General features: G+C 46.0%; 1 protein-coding gene across 24 annotated transcripts in view; it reads right to left on the reverse strand.

Moving 5' to 3' along the window:
- PROM1 (prominin 1) overlaps positions 1-8,735 on the reverse strand; it is a 68,986-nt gene extending 60,251 nt beyond the window's left edge. For 6 of the 24 annotated variants that reach the window (XM_040594819.1, XM_040594649.1, XM_040594027.1 and 3 more), the window contains exons 1-2: positions 3,057-3,238; positions 468-531 (exon numbers count right to left, since the gene is read on the reverse strand). The gene's annotated coding sequence lies outside the window, so the exon portion shown is untranslated. Of the gene's footprint in view, positions 1-467; positions 532-1,467; positions 1,533-1,725; positions 1,839-2,564; positions 2,612-2,668; positions 2,691-3,056; positions 3,240-8,541 lie in introns of those variants that run through there. The other 18 variants (XM_040594196.1, XM_040593810.1, XM_040593087.1 and 15 more) reach the window with 12 other exon arrangements.
- Between the last annotated feature and the right edge of the window lie 10,731 nt (positions 8,736-19,466).

Raw genomic sequence — 19,466 nt, forward strand, 5'->3', positions numbered from 1 at the left:
TCTATCCATGACATTTGTAATTGAGAACTGCAAGAACGACTCACACAAAAGTGACACATGTAAAGAGAATTACATAGCAGTTCATAGCACTCTTCATTGCAGCATACAGCCATCCCATTTCCTCAGAAACAGTGTGGCATCCCTGCAGACAGTGAGCTACAGTAACTGCCAGTACAACTCTCCCCAGGTTCAAGCAAATAGAGAATGAAAAGAAGTTGTGTGAACCTTTCAAGTGCTTATGTTAATTATCAGATAAGATATCCATTTCATTATGTTTTGATTAAAAACAAACAAACAAAACACAAACCCTGTTAAGTACTTCAGATATGTAATAATGAAAGAGTTTATTTTCTGTGTGGTTTACAAGTGTCCATCTTTAAAAGACTAGAGCTTCACTGTCTGTGGAGAACACCCTCATCCTTTTACCAAGTATGCTTCAGTATTATCATATCTCTGATATATCCTACCTGTTATTAAAAATATTGCAGTATTTTCCAAAACCACTAAAGCTTCAGCAACTCCACTGTAAGTCTGAGAGGAGGAGAGGAGACAGAGCAAGAGATGGATTAGTTCAGAACTGCTTCCACGATACATCAACTCTAAAAAACAGAGCTCAGAAACAGCGTGATGCCCAGCTCTTTGTTTCAACAGGAGTGGTCTCCCTCTGTTTAACACTGCAATCCATGCAAATACAACGCTGCAGTGCAGTGATGCAACAACGATTAACCCTGCAAACTGAAATTCAATCAACCGGAGGCTAGACTGCTAAAGCTTGATGAGGGAGCCAGCTGGCCATGAACCACTATGGGATGGGATGGTGGAAGATGCAGTTGTCTGTAGGAAGCCCCCACAAAGGATCTGGCTATGTTTGTTACTTTTTTTAGTTAGTCATTTGAAAATCCAAGTCCATAATCCCCTTGACTGAGGTTGCTCCAGTGAGAGCAACCACCAGAAGAGCAAAATTAATTAAAACAGCCACAAAACAGATAGTTACAGGTAGACTAAAACTCTCAAGTATAAAAAAAAAAAAAAAAAACAAACAACAACCACCACCTTCCCATTCAAGAGGCATAACACGGTAAGCCACGTTAGATGTTGGCAATTAGAAAGGTACAGTTTTCCGTTACAAAATCTGTGCTAAGTCTACCAACAATTACAACCTGTTGCTATAGAAGGAGTAGGAAGCAAACAAACCTAATAAGCACTAGGGCCTGCAAAATAGAGTCTGGCAGCACTGACAAAAACCAAGTAAAATGTTCCACACGAGGTAGCCTCAATATGCACCTGACATGCTTGCTATATCCTCAAAATGAGTAAGCGCTCAACTCAGGAAAAACTGGATATTCAGAACCCAGTTTGCTTTGAGCAGCTACTTAATAATGTGAAAATAAATAGTTTTTTTAAAAGCAACACAAAAAATCCTTCCATTTTACATGTCACAACCATTTGCAAGCAACAGAGACAGACCTGTAAAAATTGTAAAGTGATGTATCTTCACCAGAACACCATCAGCAACTCCCTAAATGTTTAAAGTATATTTTCACTAATTGGACAAACAAAAAACAATTAGCTTGATTTTACCCTAGTATACATACATAGAGCATTCCTTGTGAGAGGACTTTTGAGCATCACATAGAAAATTCTAAACCACAGTAAAGCCAACCCACAAAGTGGCAGTTTTCTGGCAAAGGTGAACCGACAAGGGCTGAGTACACGTCCCACTACCGAGATGCTGCCACACGTACTCCCGGTGGCAGCTGAGGCCAAGCCTTCCCTTCGTCTTCTTTCCAATTACTACAACCGCAGAGACCTCCAGCACGCTGCTTACTCCTCGATCTGCACACTGCAACACCAGCACGGTACCGCAGCTCTACCCCTGCGGGAACACCGACCCATTCGGTAGTTTCTCCCGCCGCTCCCCCGCATGTGTGGCAGAGGACGGCACTGCCCAGGGTTACCGCCGCGCCTGCCCCCCCCCCCAGACCCCCTGCCGAGAGCAAGGCCTGACCGCCGCGGGCCGGCGCGCTCTGCCAGGTGCGCGCTGCGCGACCAGCCACCGCCGGCACCGCCCGCTTAACTCCCGCGCGGCGGCGTTCCCGCAGCACCGACCGCCGGCCCCCGGCGGCAGCGGACGGGCCCCCTCCCCGCTCGCATCCGCGGTGTCACTGCAGCGCCCAGGCGGGGTTCCGACCCCCGGCTTCCTCCGCCCCCGGCGGGCCGATTCCGCGGCCAGCACGGTGTCCCCTCACCGCTCCGCCTCGCCGGCGCCGCTCAGGCCACACCACCCGCTTACCCCCGGGCAGGTGCGCGCAGCGGGCGCCCTCCTCCCCGCGGAGCGGCTCCCCCGCTCCCCGCAGATGGCCGGGGCTCTCCCCGCCCCGCTCCCGCCACCCCTCTCTCCCCAGCGGCCGGGGACTCACGGCCGGGCCCCGACCCCTCCTCAGCCGGGCCCGCCACACGCGGCCCTCCGGGGAGGAAACCCGCCTCGCTCGCCGCGGCCGCGCCCGCCGCCCCGCTCCCCTCAGCGGGCGGATCCTCCCTCGCTCGCCGCGGACCGCACACACCGCCGTGCCGTGCCGTGCCGCAGCCCCTGCCCCGCGGCCGAACCCGTCCCTCCCGCACAGCCCCTGCCCACAAACCCGCCTCGCCCGCCCCCCTCAGCGCAGACCTGCCCGCCGGCCGGCCCCTCTGCCTCCGCCCGCCCTTCCAGGGCCGGGGCTCCCCCCGCTCCCACAGTTCGCTCTCCCAGCCCCGACTGAGCCCCCCCCGGCAGCGGCGCGGACCCCTCCCCGCAGGCAGCCCCGCTCCCTCGGGCACCCGCCTCCCTCGACGGCCACGCGTCCCCTCCGCGCCCGGCTTCCCGCAGCGGCCCCCAGCCCGCCGGCACCGCTCCTCCCGCGGGGGAAGGGGCCCTCTGCCCCCGCCGCACTCTCCCGGCCAGGACCTTCTGCCGCCCGCAGCGGGAGCGGCCGGGGAAGGCGGCGGAGCCCCACCCCCACCTGCTGCCTCTCGCGGGCAGAGCGGCGGCGGGGGAGCGCTACCCCGGCAGCACTCACCGGCCAGGCGGGGGAAAGCGAGACGGAGGTGGCGGGGCACGGCACGGCACGGCACGGCACGGCCCGCTCCGCCTGCCGCCTCAGAGCGCCGCGGCGGTCGCGGTGCCGCCCGCGCGTGGATTACGGAGGGCGGGCTCTGCCCCGGGCCGGGGCTGCGGGACCACCCCAGCGGGCTGGGGCTGGCGGGGGGAGGAAGAGGAGGAGCGTGAGGGGTTTAACCCCGGGCCGAGCGGGAGCTGGAAGGGGGGAGGGCTTCGTGCCGCGGCTGCTGGAACGCGGCCGAGGGGGCCAGGCTGAACCTGTGCCCGGGCGGGCGGGGGCGCGCAGCCACCGGCGACCTGTTGCGGGCCGGGCCGGCTCCGAGGTGAGAGGTGCCCCCGCGCTCGCCCGCCGGGAAGGCGCCCCGGAGCCAGGGGCCGGCTTCTCCTTGCTGCCCCGAGCCTGGCCGTGCCGCCCCCCCCCCCCCCCCCCGCCCCCCCCTCGGTGATTTCGCCGAGGGCTAGCTTTGAGTTCGGGCGGGCTTGCTTGCCCATCAAGGTGACTTATCCGTTAGCTTTTGGAAAAAAAAACATCTTGGTTTACCCTTCTCACGGGGTGTCCTTATTTCCTGATGGGGTTATTGTTTCTTTTAGGGCTGGTATCCGTGTGCCTGAGTGGGTTTTGTTTCCGAGGGGCAGTGATTTTACTGGTAAAAAGAGACGTGCTTTTCCTACAGGTTGCAATACAGGAACACGGACTTTCAAAGGCTCCTGCACATTCCTCCTCTGTCCTTTGTGACTTTTATTTGCAGCTTTGGTATTTTAATATGGTTTCCCTGTTGCAATATATGAAACATAAACATGATTCTTGCCTCTTAGTAGACCCACCATTACTCAGCATCACAAATCAAGGCAAAGAAAGAATTTGCACTGAAGATCCAAGGTCGTGCTGGTATGAGTGATGGAGAAGCAACTTAGTCTCCCTTTTGGCAGGCAGAAAGAAATCAAGGCTACGGCTGTGGCAGCAAACTGCATTGCTAATGCAGGTTTGGCCAAACATTGAAAGGTTTTCCCACATGTACCCACAATACCTCCAAATGGTATTTGGTGTTGCTGAACTCTACCTGTATTTCAGCTCAGGGCATTTACCAGCAATGCACATCAAAGAACAAGTTGTTACATTGGCTGAACCTAGCCAGAACTATTAGACTACAGCTAATCATGGACTTCTTCAGCAGGAGGATGCGTAGTGATACAACCCAAAACGGAGTGGCAATGAGTTCAAAGAAAGGCTCTTGACCTAGTTCTTGTTATAGTTCTCATATGCGCCCTAAGCCCTGTGACAAAGAGGTCAATGCTGTAGTCATGGGGAAAACACAGAACATCCTGACAAAGGGACAAATATGTTACATTAGCCGGATAGTCCTCAAATCCAGAAGTACAGCTCCTGTCTTAAGCTTTGGACGATAATGGTTCTAAATACAAGAGAACATTCCTTCCACATAGTGGGCTGTGAATGCCAAACACTGTTAACAAGATGATCTGGTGGATTTGATTGCCTTGCTTCCATACAGGGTTAAAACAGAAAGGCCAAATCTCACTGCAAGGGTGGAATAGAACTTGAGGAGAATGTGGAAATGTGGAAGAGAACAGCATGGAATGAAGTTTCAGGAAATCTTGCCTTGCTGGAGCCAAAGGCGCTAAGATTTTCTTTTGGATTACTAATTTATACATTATAGGTTTACTACCATTTATAGTAGGCTACCACAGGACTTCTGGGTGAGAAATGTCTGCAGTTTGCATACACAAGGACATGCAACTAGAGTTACAGGAAAAAGATAATAGCTTTCAGAGAAGAACTGAAATTAAATCAATACTAACACTGTTAATGAAGGCATTTCTTCAGCAAACTAAACCGACACCTATTTTCTGATTAGTGTTATCCATGTGTAACAGCTTTCCTGCTTTTTATGCATGATGCAATTAATATAAGAAAGCTCTCCAGTCCCATCTGAGTTTCTTCGTACTATTGGTATCTAGCCCGATACAAGGAGTCTGCCTAAGGTCTCTGGAAGTGACTGAACTGAGTTAAGATAATTTATATCGCATTCGGTCCTGAAAATGTGTTCTCTGAGTAGCAGCTAGTTAAAACATCAGAGCTTATCACTGTGGGATGGTAAATGGAAGCATGACCTCTTCAGCTGCCTCCCATTACATTGCTGGCAACCCCAAGTATATGTCTGACCTGAAAGCGCTCCGAGGAGCTGTTGACCTTTCCTTGATGTTTCCTCTCTGCTAACTGCATGGCCGGTAGAGGCAAACAGCTGTGAAGTGGGAAATACTGCAGCATTTTGTAGCCCTTTCCTTCACTCCGTGTCTCCCTGCGATCCAAATCGCAACTGTGTCTGGGCTTGCTTAGCTGCACACCTGCCTGTTTGACGTTTGGCTGTTGGCACTGCAAAAGGTGTGCAGGTATGTGCTTTGTGTGGATGGTGTAATGCAGTCACAGTAGAGAAGCCAAACTTGTGAAAACGATGTTTAGTCTTAGCAGGCTCAGAAAGCATCAAGAAAACTTGTTCTCCAAGGACTACACCATCTTTTGATCTGTGGTCCTTCATGCCTTGGGGCGATTGGGCTAAAATTAATTAAGATGCCTTCTAGCTTTATTCTTTCTGGCCAAAACTTTTAAATGGTCTGCAGTCAGATTCTCAGGACAGGTAAGCCCCTAATTACTCAAATAAATGAGGAAGTGGTCTTTCGAACCACAGAGCAATAGGTGCTAAGGCCTTTGAAAAGCTGCTTTATAAGCATCCAAAACAGAAACAGCTGGATGAAGAAACCTGGCGTGTACTCTATGGTGAACATTTGAAAATCTGGCTGCGTATCAATCATCTCTGTTGTCTCAGAGGAAAATCCTCAGATAACAGGAAGATACGTGAGATTTAGAGCTTAACTATAATAGTTGTATCATGTAATTGATTTTTAAGTAGAGCTTGTGATTAAAGGTCTATTAGACAAATAGCCTTTTTCATTAGCTGGAGTTAAGCTAGGCATAGTATTGCCTGAAGAGATCTAAAATCATAACTCCAACCTTTCCACCTCCCAAAGGGAAAAGGTAGAGGTAGAAAACCGCTCACATTGCATTTAGTCTTCCTCCGGCTGTTCCCCGAGCATGCGTTCAGGGAGAGAAGGGTGCATGGAAGTGGGGAAGAGGAGCAGTGTGCCTTCCCTGCACCAGGGCTATGGAGAAAAGTGGTTTACACCCTTTGCCAAGAACACGCTGAAGAGTGAATTCTGCCAACATGCCAAAATCCAACCAGTCTACATATCCCTCTTGTCAGCTCTACCCTTTATCCTGATGCCTGCACACTTTGCCTAGGTTTCTGTGGGTTATAACCTGCGAGTCCTTCCGTGCCCCCTACCACCGTGCACTCTGCCTAGCTCTGCCCTCCCTCCTGCCACCCAATGCCCTCTTCCCTTTGAGTCTGCTTAGCCCCTCGGATTCCGCCAGCCCTCCCAATTAGCTAATGCTGCCCAGCAGCACCCACCAGCTACCCACATACAACGTGCCCTTCTTCTGCTCAGCTCCCCATCGGCACTGTTTCTCCCTTCTCTGACATCCACAGCTGCATCCCTGCTCATCCTTAATTCTCCTGTGGGATGTGAGGTTTAAGGGATTATGGGCTGTGTGAGTTCACAGCTCAGATTTCGGGCTGTGAACTCTCCCAGGGTGGAGCCAGGCTAGCTCAGGCTCTGCAGGCTCCGAACTGGATTTGTAGCAGGCAGGAGGAATGTGTTGCTGTATTAGAAGCAAAGCATGTAAAATTTGAAAAAATGATTAAGATGCATAAAAATGGTGTGAAACAGCACAATAGCTGTGTGCTATAGCCTGCCATGTATTTGCTTAATTTCTTACTCCTGAGGGAAAATAAAAAAGGGAAATGGACAATCTTACGTTCATTCTCAAACTTAGAAAACAACATGACATTTCATTGTAGACCTTTGATTCATGGCAGTTTATGATATTATTTCAGTGAGGTTTGCCTTCATTTGAACAGAAGATTTGTCCTGCTGTATATCGCTTTAGGGTGCCTTCAGAGAGCTGATGTGTTGTCAGCTACACGTCTTGCCACTACTCTGCTGTGCCCTCTTCTCACAACTGTGATAGAGCTGCGTGACAACTCGTCAAGGAACTTAGAAATTATATTCATTGCTTTTCATCTGAGGAATCGAGTTTTCACTGCTAAACGAAGACACAAACTGACAGGGATTACATGATGCATGTGCTGGGAGTTTGTAGCTTCTTTCATGAGCTCCCCACCCCGCCCCATTTTTCCATCATCTCTGTGTTTTAGTTCTGCTCGCAAGCTTTGGTGCTTGACATCCTGATAAATTACCATGTCAGGAATGCTTGAAATTAAAATGGGAACGGCACATGTCTCTTTGACACTGGAACAAAAGGAGCATGACTTGGTTCTGATGCTGTTTGATAACAGATTGTGGAGCAATGGCTAACTACCACCACCGATTTTGGTTCTAGCTCCAGCACCTTGCATTTCTCTGGTGACATAAAGATCCTGAACAACAGCTCCCAGGTTCTCTTTGTGGGAACTGTAGCATGACCTTTCTGACAGAGGACATGGCCATGCCAGCAAGGGCATTTCAGTTTGTTAGAAAGCAACTTCTGGCCTTAAATAAAAGCTTTCAAATGAAGTCCTGAAAACCTTCTGCACCTTATTTCCCTTAATTTGATCTTTTAGGAAAAAAAAAAAATTAAAGAAGGATGTTCCTGTTTACCAAACTTGCACACACAGTTTGGTGCCTTTCCCCTTAGAAATGGGGGTATGGCCATGGGGCACGTGTGTTCTCAACTACTGGTAATTCCTTGCTTGTGACCAGATAATCTCTTACTACCACTACGGTGGTAGCTTGTGGCACACCAGTATCTTGTGGAGGTACATACAGGCTTCAGCCACACAGTCACAAAGTTGAGTCCTGGCTAGTGAAGCCCCCTGTGTGCATGGTGCAAGCGGCCAGCAGCTGTATGTGATCCAGCACCAAGCCCAGCATGCTGCCTCACCTTGGGCTACAGACACGGACGCCTGGAGATTAGGACTGATAGAGTCTTTGTTCTTCCTTGTGGCTTATTTATTTGATTTGGTTTTGTTTTAATTAGTGCATTTATTCATCTATTCTGAAAGCCAGGACCTGAGCTGGACTGCTTAGACAGAGGCAAGAGAGACTGTAATATACAGCTTAAACAAAATGTGCATCTAATAAAAGTATCTGTATGTCAGTAAGAACAAAACGCTACAGAGATAATTAATCAAGCCAAACCAAGTACACTCAGGAAAGCTAGCACAGCAACAAAGTAATTCATGTCAGTAGTCAGTTGTCAGGAAAAAAAAAAAAGATCGGTTTTCATCTCTGTTTGTGACCCTATGATAAGCAGAAGTACCCTCAGCGCAGACTAACTATCCCATGCTTCCCACAAAATGTAATCCTACCTTAGGAGCTTAGCTGCTGCAGTGACCTTCTTTTGTCTGCTTGCTCCGGAGTAAATTCTGTCTGATGTGAGTAAAGAAGATTGGAAGAAGGTTATTTTTAATATCAATATAAAATAATCTGTAGCACAACAAAATACAAGAAAGGAAGGCGTCCGTTCATTATGTTTTCAGGGAGAATGGCATCACCACCTACAACATCTTGCAGGAAGCGCATAAACAACACACATCACAGGATTAACCTGACAGGGTCCCTTCGCTCTAGTTTCTATTATTAACTTTACACCTAGTGCAAGTCTCCTCAAATGAACTATATGCAGTATAACGATTTATCTTACACAGACTGTACCTCAGCTGAAAAGTTATTACCAGGATAGCAAGGGGCCTGGGTTTTATAAGCCTTTCACAGAGGTGTGCTGAGTATCTGATCCCTGAGTTTCTTATAGCACGGGTAGAGAACAATTTTTATTATTACTTTGTCCAGGCTTTTGGTCTAGGTAGTGAACTTTTTCCTCCGTTTCCTCGTGTTAAACTGCACACTTAAAAAAACCCCCACATTTCTGACCCTCCCCATCCCAAACCCACACTCCCTGATGCTGTTCGGACAGCAGCCAACAGCTATCTACAAGCTGTTGTCTTGCAAAAAAAGTGCAGCTTCTCCCCTCTACCACCTGACATCTCCAGCTCCCTCCTTCATCTTCTCAGATGTGGTACAAAATTATTCCCTATGGCTGAGCAAAACACTGCAGCCACAATGATAACATGGACCAAGCAAAATGTCATTTTCTCCTCGATAATAAAATTCTTTTCTTTTCTTTTCTTTTTTTTTTTTTTTTTTTTTAAGGAAGGTTTTTTCAGAATTTTATGGAGGAGCTTGTTTTTTTCTTTCCCTAATGTTCTCATTAATTTATTATTTCCTGTATTCTACCTCTCTGCTGATTAAACTATGAGAGACCAAGCAAGGGAAAAGTATTTCTGCTGTTGAAGCATGCATGACATAAAAAAGAAAAGGTGACCTTTAACTCTGCTCCTCTGTCTTTTTGCCCATCAGAATGTCAAATGATTTTCCATATTGTAAGTACTTCATGACAACACCAAGCGTTTGAGAACTGGGAACATTTGTATTGTTGGAGGACACCTGAGGTTTGTTGCTTTAAAGTTAATCTGTAGCCTTAAATTCTAGCCTGAGTAAGAGGTAGCGTATAACTGTATTTGTGCAGCCAGCAGAGCACAAATCAGCCTCATGCTCCAAGAGCCACGGTGTGCCTCTTGGTTCTGCCCTGCTGCAGGCTACAGCTTCCATCCCTCTGTGCTGGAGTTCACAGTCGAGCTGGTGAGTACAGCAGGGACGCATCCATGTCGTCATGCTTGTTTGCTCTTTGCTCAGGTTTCCAGTCTCTGGCTGCATAAGTATTAGTTCACAGGTAGTGTCCAGACTGCCATGGTTCAAGGAATAGTTAAGTCTGGGGTGCAGGTCATCCACTTGTGCACATCCCACAATCTGCACTTTGGCCTGGGAATGGAGGCCCACACAGGCACAGAAAACAAAGACATTGCACACATAATCTAGGCAAAACAAAGAATAACTTTCATCATCATCATAGTTACTCATCAACTACTTTCATAAAAGGGACTGCAGCAAGTCAGGCACTTTTTGGTCTGCAGCGCGTCCCATGAAGAAACGAATGATCAGGTGCTGTTTCATAAACTCCTTGATTCACAGGGATCTTTTTTTAAGTCAGAGAGGACTGTTCTGGTTACCTTGCCTGTGATTCATATGCACAACATACACGAAGCCATGAAGACTCACATACTAGTTTCAACATCAAGCTCATCAGGCAGACTTCTGGAGAGAGATGCCTAGGTTTCCGGTGACAGTGGACCTTGGTTGTACTGTGAACTAAATGGCCATCTTCTCTCATTATTAAAGATCAAAATTTTAGCCTTCACCTGAGTTTCCTAGTTTCAGTTTCCAATTTCTTTTCTACTGTTTTGAACAGCCTTTTAATAGTGATGACATGACTGATGCAGTTGCTCCACAGCACCAAGCAATACCAAAGAATTAGGTGTGGTACCACTCAGTGCTGGTACTAGTCCTCAAGTCTAACCTCTACATCTTGGCCCAACAGTTTGCCATTTGACCTTTATAAGATTCTTTTAGTCTTTTCCTTTGGCAGACTAAACCTGTTAGGATACAGTAGTTCCATTTTTGAAGGCAACCTTGCTAAGTAGAACTTTGATGCTTTTCTCTTTTTTTCTGAACTAAATATTAGAAAGAACTATGTTAAATAACATGTTTTAATACCCACCAGCACTGGTATTGCCTGGTCACTTGATTAAAATAATGGTTGTGACTGAATGTTGTTGGCTTTCCCTGCCATCAAGTATAGTACAAGCTATACAGTGTAGAAAAAGAAGGTCTGTGCTTGGAAGAGGCAGTGGTCCAAAGCAGACATGACAGATAAAAGATTGGGATTTTGGCACCAGTTCCGACTAGAAAGCAGCAGTAGCCTCTTCAGCGTATAAAGCCTGCAAATCCTACACAGCTGCTAAGGTAGAAAAGATCTTTTGTGAAAGCTGGAAGCCATTGTGTCCTGGTTTCAGCTGGAATAGCGTTGATTTTATTCTTAGCAGCTGGTGCAGCGCTGTGTTTTGCATTCGGTGTTGATGGCCATGTTGATGGCACACCGGTGTTTCTGGTCATTGCTGGGTGATGTTTACACTGAGTCAAGGACTTTTCAGTTTCTCAGGCCCTGCCAGCAAGAGGGCTGGGGGGGGCACGGGGAGCGGGGAGGGGACACAGCCAGGACAGCTGACCCAAACTGGCCAAAGGGATGTTCCATACCATTGAGCATCATGCTGGGTATATAAGCTGGGGGAAGAAGGAGGAAGGGGAGGACATTTGGTGTGATGGCGTTTGTCTTCCCAAGTCACAGTTACCTGTGCTGGAGCCCTGCTGCCCTGGGGGTGGCTGAGCCTGCCCGCCGGTGGGAAGAGGGGAATTAATCCCTTGGTTTGCTTTGCTCGTGTGCGTGGCTTTTGCTTTACCTGTTAAACTGTCTTCATCTCAACCCATGAGTTTTCTCACTTTTACTCTTCCGATCTCTCTCCCATCCCGTGTGGGGAGAGGGAGCGAGTGGCTCCGTGGGGCTTGGTTGCTGGCTGGGGTTAAACCATGGAACATTGTTTATTACTCTTAATGCTTTCACTATAAATCTGAGCCTGACTCATATTGTGGCAATCTTTCTGCTCTTTAATTCTCTGAACACTGAATTACAGACATTTGATGAGATGGAAGTCTAATAGTCTGAGCTTAGATTGCAAACTCCTGTTCCCACTCCTCTCAATAAATGGACCCTTCATTTAACTCCTCTGCGTTTCATCCTGTCTCTCTGAACAGGCAGTGACAGAAAAGCCTTACAGGACAATTGAGGGCAGCTAACTGCCAGGCAGATTATTCCCACAAATTTAGGGACTTTGTGCTGTTTTGTTGTACTACACTTTACAAGACCAAAAGAGTAATTTTCACCATATTTTGGTAAAGCCTTCTCAAGGCTACCAGTTCTCAGTTTCTGTTGCGCCTTGCTCAGCCTAGCGTTTGCCTCTGCACAGACTTGAATATTTGCTGTTGCAGATCTTTATTTGTAGCATGGAAAATAAATTCCCAAATCATGCTGTAGTTGTAAAAGCAATCATCCTATAAAAAGTAATCCAGAATTCACTGCGGTAAAACATATTAGTTTATATATTCTATATGAGCTGAGAGTTGATACAGTAAAGGCATGCAATTAAAAAGTGCACATCAGATGTATTTTGAGCTTTCTTTAGCAGCTGTTTTGTATTACCAAACATGCACGTTGCAGTAGTTTTTAAATTGGATTTAAGTAGCTTGCAGAATATCTCAATACACAGAGCAAAACCCAGCAAAACATTATAAAAAAGTGTGCATAGTAATTCCACCCAAGAGTTGCCAAAGTAAGAGCAGAGAGATCACATGAAAAATATTTCCTGGCTATGTGAAATCTGTGAAAATTCCCAGAAAGACTAGGAAACAAGGTCTGTCCTGGGATGGGAATACAGTTTGTATTGAACCCAACAAGAGGAGATATATCTGTGTGTAGCTGTCAGCCCAACCTGAATTCTCCTGTACTTCAAACGTTAACACGTGTACTGAAGTGACACAGCATACCACATGCACTTGAAAAATCCTTCCAGTTGAATTTCAGCCTAAGTTTGTGTATATTATAGCCATTCTGATATTCATTTCCTGCAGTCACTTCACAATCTCTGAAAGACAGCAAATTCAATACCTTGTCTTTTGATTTTGACTGAGAAGCCCGATTTCTTCTTTAATATTGAAGTTTTTTTGTGATGGAGGTCAAGGGGAATAGTATTTTTATAACTGGATGCTGAAATAATAGAACACCAGGTTGGAAGGGTCCAGCCTTTCTTGGCAAAAGCACTTAAAGATTTTAAGTATATATTTTCTCACTGATGTTAAAGAGGGGAAAGAAATCGTCTAATACATTTTTGCTGCTGAAGCAAGATTTGCAATACTACCAGGGACTGCTGTTCTATTTGTGAGCTAAGATTACTCTCAGTGAAGTGGCTCAGCTCCCCGAGGTTCTGAAAACTCCCGTTACGCCTTTGCCAGATTCACAATAGTCTCACGTTTGTTATTTCAGTAAAAAAGACAAAAAAGGGGAAAACCATGTGCATGGCTGAAATAAAAAGGAAAAGCAAGTGCATGGCTGAAAAGCCTCAAAACCATCTCTGCAGAGCACCTATGTGAAGAGCGCTGAGGATCATTTATGATCTCAGCTGCCTATTCCAAGTCTTGGAACGAAAGTCTAGAGGGTGGACACTGCAAAGCGAAAATCTCTCTCTGTGAATCTGTCTCCTCTCACATTGAGAAAAACACTGCACTTGCTGCAGTTCACTTTACTGGTTGGCAAAACGGTCCTAATAAAACTTGCCTTTTGTCACAGCTTTCTGTCGGCATGTATTTCAGAAGTGCTTCTGGAGCCCTGTTTGAAGAGCACTGTGTGGTACAGTATGGTGTCTTGGGAAATAGGACAGATGTGTGCCATGTGTAGAAATTATTTTTCTGTCAAATGAGATCATAATTTGTTAAAGTGCCAGGTAATTAAGGAATTTTTGCTGTTCTTATTAGATAAACAGGCTTTTTATTGCAAACAGTTCTCATCTTTCTAAATCAGTTCCAGGAAACCCTATAATGTCAGTCACTATTAGCATTTGGAATAGCATTAAGAGCTTTATACAAGCTCATATTAATCTGTCTAGGTTAACCTTTGTATCCAGGCTGCATCAGTTGCTGTATTTCAAATCTGTAGAATGTCAGTTCTTCTCCATGGGCAGGAAGAGGTTTAGCACAGATTTAGCAGTGCTTTGATCATAGTATGAAGTCATTTTGAACTTATTTGTGACCAAAAAAATTTCTCTGGAGCACTTCTATTCAGCCTTATCAATTGAGTTGCTTAATCATTTGGAGTAAACTTTTAGCCTCTTTTTTGCTCCAGAAGCTACTACAAAGACCAGATAAATGCCAAGACAGATAGTGTCGGGAATATTACATTTAATTTGGGTACTGGATCTCAGAATTTCAGAAATACCACGTAGGCATAGAAACAGAGGGGAAGGGTCCCCAGCTCCCTCTCACAGCTGCAAAGTCTGCCCAGAGCATCCTGAGGCACTTGCTCAACCTACACTCCAGCACCTCCCATGAAGGCAGATTCACTGCGTGCCTCAGGCAGTCTGGTCCAACACTTAATTATGCTCATAATTAGAAAGTTTTCCTAATATCTAACCCAAATATTCTTTGCTGCAAACTAGGTTCATTTCAGCTCATCCTTCCCTCAGTGTACATAGAGTAATTGATTGTCATTTTTATAACAGTGTTTGAAATATTGGAACATGAACTGGCACATGTTACCATGTCCTTCCCCTGGTCTTCTGTTTTCTGGATCAAAGCCCAGATCTTGAAAGCTATCCTAAGAGTCATGTTTTAATTTCTGACTTGTGACCTCTCTTTGATTTGTGTATGCCCTTTAAAAAATATGTAGTTCCTCTGTGTAAACATGCAACCCCAGCTGAGGGTTCCCTTCCTGAGGAAAGCAACCTCATGATGTCCCACACCATACACAGCCTCTTCTTCATGCACTGCTGGATTTGCTTTCTCGGTAAGGGTGTCCTATCCTTGGTGCGTACCCAGTGTGTGTGTTGGTCCTTGCAATATCCAGAATCTCTTAAGCAGTACTGCTGCCTAGGCAAGTCTTTCCTGTTTGGTTTTTTTTTTTTGGTGTGTTCAATTTTTTTCCTCCTTTTCACTTCACTTTCTTTAATTTTATATATTTGATGTACAACTTCCACCTTTTATAAAGATTATTTTGAATAATTCTGTCTCCAAAATGGCTACTGTTTCTCTCAAATTGGCATATTTTGTAAGGACACCCTCCACTCCCTTATCTGTATCATTGAGGAAGGTATTCCTCACAAAACTGGGTCCCAAAAGATCCCACCTGAAATGTTTTCAGGGGTTGTCACTGGACCATTGATATTCTAACCATTGTGTTGCGTACAACGAAAGGATTGACAGGCCATCGGTTTTCTCAGTTGCATGTTTTTCTGGTAAAAGCACAAAACTGGGAGTCAGAGGTTTTTGACTTTTTGTGTTCATTTTGTCCCAACTTTTAATACAGGTGGTAGAAAGGTATAATCTCTCTTTTCATTTATTTCCTTGTCTGTAAGAGAGAAATGAAGATGCTTGTGAAGTGAGTGACTCCTCGGGGGGAAGATGCTATTGAAGTGCAGAATATAGGTGGTGGTGTATCAGGCCCTGTCATCACTCATGCTAGTTGAAACTAACCCTTGAATCTGTAGGACTTGCACTCCCAGTATCAGAACCCAGCTCTGTACTGTGTTGTGGTCTTCTCAGGGCCCTTTGCCTCGATTTCCCCTTCTAGCATTCAGCAGCAGGATCTGCATTTGTGCTTGGTTGGCATCAGCACTGTGTGACACGCATCTGGGAACAAATTCTAGTTACAATTCCCTTTGTGCACCTGACACAAACTTTCACACTGTTAAAATGTACCAGTGACCAGTGGAAACATGGTGTGGGATGAGTCTGTGTTAATGGTCGTTGCTATGATTTTGTCATTCATATTAGAAGAGTTGACTTCTTTCTGCTTTTAAGCTTCCTGGCAATGATGCAAACCAGTTTTTAAAGCTCATTTGCAGCAAAAGGTTATAATAATACAACAGCTTGAAGCTGCAGTGAGATTTGGAATCACAGGGGTAAACAAAACTTGTTCCAAACAAAAATGGGCCAAAATGCCTGCTCAGTGCTGCAAACAGCACTGGGTAACCAACTGAGGCAGCTGAGCCGAGCACCAGGGCTGCAGCCCCAGGGGAGGAGACCCGCTGCTGTGCCAGGGACTTGGGTTTCAGCCCCAAGGGGGGTCCCAGGCTCTGTTCCAGCCCCCATGACTGCTCCCGCACAGCTGTCCAGACCCTACCTGGCTTCTCCCCACTCTGTGGCACCAGGGTGACTGTGATGTTTAGCCTTTGAGGGAAAAAGAAGAAATGTAGATGATCCTGGAGGGATGGTAAAAAAAAAAGTTGTTTATGACTGGCTGCCTGCTTGTTATTTAAACATGCAGGGAGACATCTGATAAATATTTAAGTAGCTCCAATTTATTTAGTGCTGTACATGTTTAACATGATGAATACTAAAGAGGCTAAATAGATTAAGATTTCTAAAATGATTGTGCCAAATGCGTCTTTTTACTTCAGGCCTCTATGTAGCAAAGATGTTTCCACCAGTGTAACTATCTGTTAATATATTAATAAATCCTGTGCTTTGAAACCCTGATGAACATACCCTGCACAGAGGTAGCCACGCTAAAGTACGCAGTATTTTGTGCCGCTGCAATGCATCCGTGGTGTATCTGTACCAACAAAACATCTTCAGGCCAGACCAGGCTGGGGATCCTGCGCCTCTCTTCTGGCTGTCACCTTGAACACCTTTATTCTCACCTTGAAAGAGGCTTTGCTTTTGCATGGAGATGGTGTCAATGTTTAACATTGCCCTTGCACATGTGCACACATGCACACTAGTCGCACTAAACTCACAAGTAAAGATATGTGTATAGAGGTGCAATACATGACCTCCCTGTATTTCTGTCTCAGTCACATGTGGTGGGGAGTAAGTCTGTGTGGAAGATTCGCTTGAGTACTTTGTATGACACATAAAGCCTCAGTGAATCTCACTTGATTGGTTCTCCTGTCCTGACCCTAATACAGAGGTAAAAATATTTAACGGCCTGTACTAAATTAAGTAACACCAGACTGACTCAAGTATGCATGACTAAATCTAGTTTAGGGATTCTTATGCTTGAAGTGTGTCACCAAGCTACCTCCAGAAGAGAATGGCTTAGGTAAATACACCATGGGATCAGCTTGCAAAGGAAGAATCACTTTTGAATACTTGTTTATATTAGTCATAACCATACGAGAGCCCTCTGGCAGTGCTGAGCTTTTGTTTCAGATAGTAGAATACCCATTAGAAGTGAAATTAGAGCATTGGCATCACTGAGAGCTTTTTCCTTTTGCCGTATTTTGATTGAGAGAAAGCCTGCCTTCGTTCAGCATGACACCTAGCAGCTACCACGGCCCTGGACATCAGGGCAGAAGACTCCAAATATACATATTAGCGACATTCCATGCTTTTAGTTGCTCCCCCCTGCCACAACACCGGAGAAGCTCAGTGAGATCAGTGTTGTCTTACAAACGCAGGCTGGCATCCTGCACAGAGGTTCAGCTTCACATGGGTCAGGATGGGACAAGGCCTATCATCACAAGTCTTTTTAACGGAACAGACAAAGCTGAACTTCTGTATTTCAGCCGTGAACATCTGCCTGATACAGCTCCCATTAAAGAATGGGGTCAGAGCTGCCTCTGCCCCACCACTGGAGCAGCCCTGCCCCACACAGCTGAAGCCCTCACCAACAGCAGTTCCCATTCTTGTAGGCAAAGGAGGTGATGGCTGCCTCTTCTAGGGCTTTTCCTGTCCCTGTCAGGCTTCTGTCTTCCGCAACTGTCCGTTTTGCTCAGGTACCAAGCCACTTAAAGGAGGGGGAGTTTGGTCTGGTGAATTCTTGTTTTAAGCAGAACTGGAGTTATACAAACTTTAACAATGCTTTAGAAATTAAGCTATCATGTATGAGAAATACAGCCTATGCACTCATATATAAAACCAGATTTCATATTAAATGCATTCATCCTCATTCTGTCACCCACACAAAGTTATTTTCACCATTAAAATTATGCGTGACAACTTGTTTATCCATTCTGAATGCACTGGACGGGAGCTGGTTTTCTGTATTCAGAGCGGAACATACATCACCTCCAAACATGAGTATCGCATCTATTTGAGATGCTTGTTGGAAGATTTAATTCCTTTATCAATTTTGTTAGACAGCATTTCAGACAGGGCAAAGCTCTGGGTTTTGTACTGTGGAAAGATCTTCCTTGGGTCTTATTAGCATGCAATAAGAGAAAGGCTGTTGAAGCTGTCTCAACAAACAGCGTGGAAGGGACACTGCCAGTGAGGCAATAAAAAGCCTAGTGGGAGGCTACTAAAGCCACAGCATTATTTTATTTGGGAGAGGTTTGCCAGGACAGCAGGAGTCCTGGTGCCTTGGAGGCTGGAGGCTGAAATAAAGACCAGAGCGCTGCTGTGGACAGGAGGAAGGCCCGGGCCGTCAACCAAGTCCCCCCGCTTAATCTGCGGAGATCAGAGACAAGACAAACGGGGGTTTCTTCTCCTCTGTAATTGGAAAAATATGCAGAGGATTTATTTTCTCTGGATTTCACAGGACTTGGTTACATTTACTTACCAAAACATAACACGGCGGGGTGTGTGCGTGTGTGTCTGAAGAAAGACCCCCCAGCACGTGGCCTCCGCTCTGCGAAGGCCTGGTTTTGCACGCTGCCGCCAGGCAGGATTATCTGGGCTTTCCTCACTGCCAAGACCACCACAATTACTGGAACAGAAAGGCAGTAGATAAGATATTGGGATACAGAAAAACTGGTTGCCTACTGCCTTCTGTATTTATGATCATTTTGCCCCAAATATGAACGCTGTAATCTGTTGCAACGAGCCATTTAGGGACGCGGAAGCAGAGGAACGGGTCAGGGTAAATTTTTGCCGCTTTTGAGTGAAGGTTTCAGTAGCATACAAACACTCGCAATGCTTGGTCTCTTGCTGTGAGTATCTTTTTTTCCCTAGTCCTGAGGTGAATTGCAGTATGAGATACAGCCTTTAGAAAATCATTAATTAGTATTTCCAATCCGCAGCATCTAGCTTGAGCCAGCTGCTGATTTATATTCATTTACAGCAGCACATGTCCATCTCTGAGATTTTCTGAACAAATTAGACCGTGTATGTACTTGTTTCCAGTCGCACAAAAAGAGGACATGCATTTTTTGTGAATTTACCCTCTAGCAACTGAGAAGTTCAGTATTTGAAGAAGTCATGCATTGGAAGCCCCCATCCATACAGTCACAAACCCCTCTTGTGATGAGTGAGGACAGAAGGAGAGAGGGATTCATCAAAATACGATTCCAAAATTGTCAGTCTGAATTTGTAATGGCTGCTGGGAGATACGTGTGTTCTTGTGGCTTAGAGACTTATTTTGAACGCTATTATCAGGCTCTCCCTGGTACATTCTCCTCTGTTTCAGCAGCAACGGGTCAGAGTTACTAAGTGTATGTGCATTATTTACACTTAAGTGCTGCGCAATTTCCATCATCCACCTACAGAAAATATCCACATTCAACAGCACACTTACCTATTCATTATGCGTTACTTCCCAAGTCTCAGAAACACACTTCAGGCCATGCTTTCC

This window comes from Falco naumanni, chromosome 1 (genome assembly GCF_017639655.2).
Source record: "Falco naumanni isolate bFalNau1 chromosome 1, bFalNau1.pat, whole genome shotgun sequence".
Taxonomy (NCBI): domain Eukaryota; kingdom Metazoa; phylum Chordata; class Aves; order Falconiformes; family Falconidae; genus Falco; species Falco naumanni.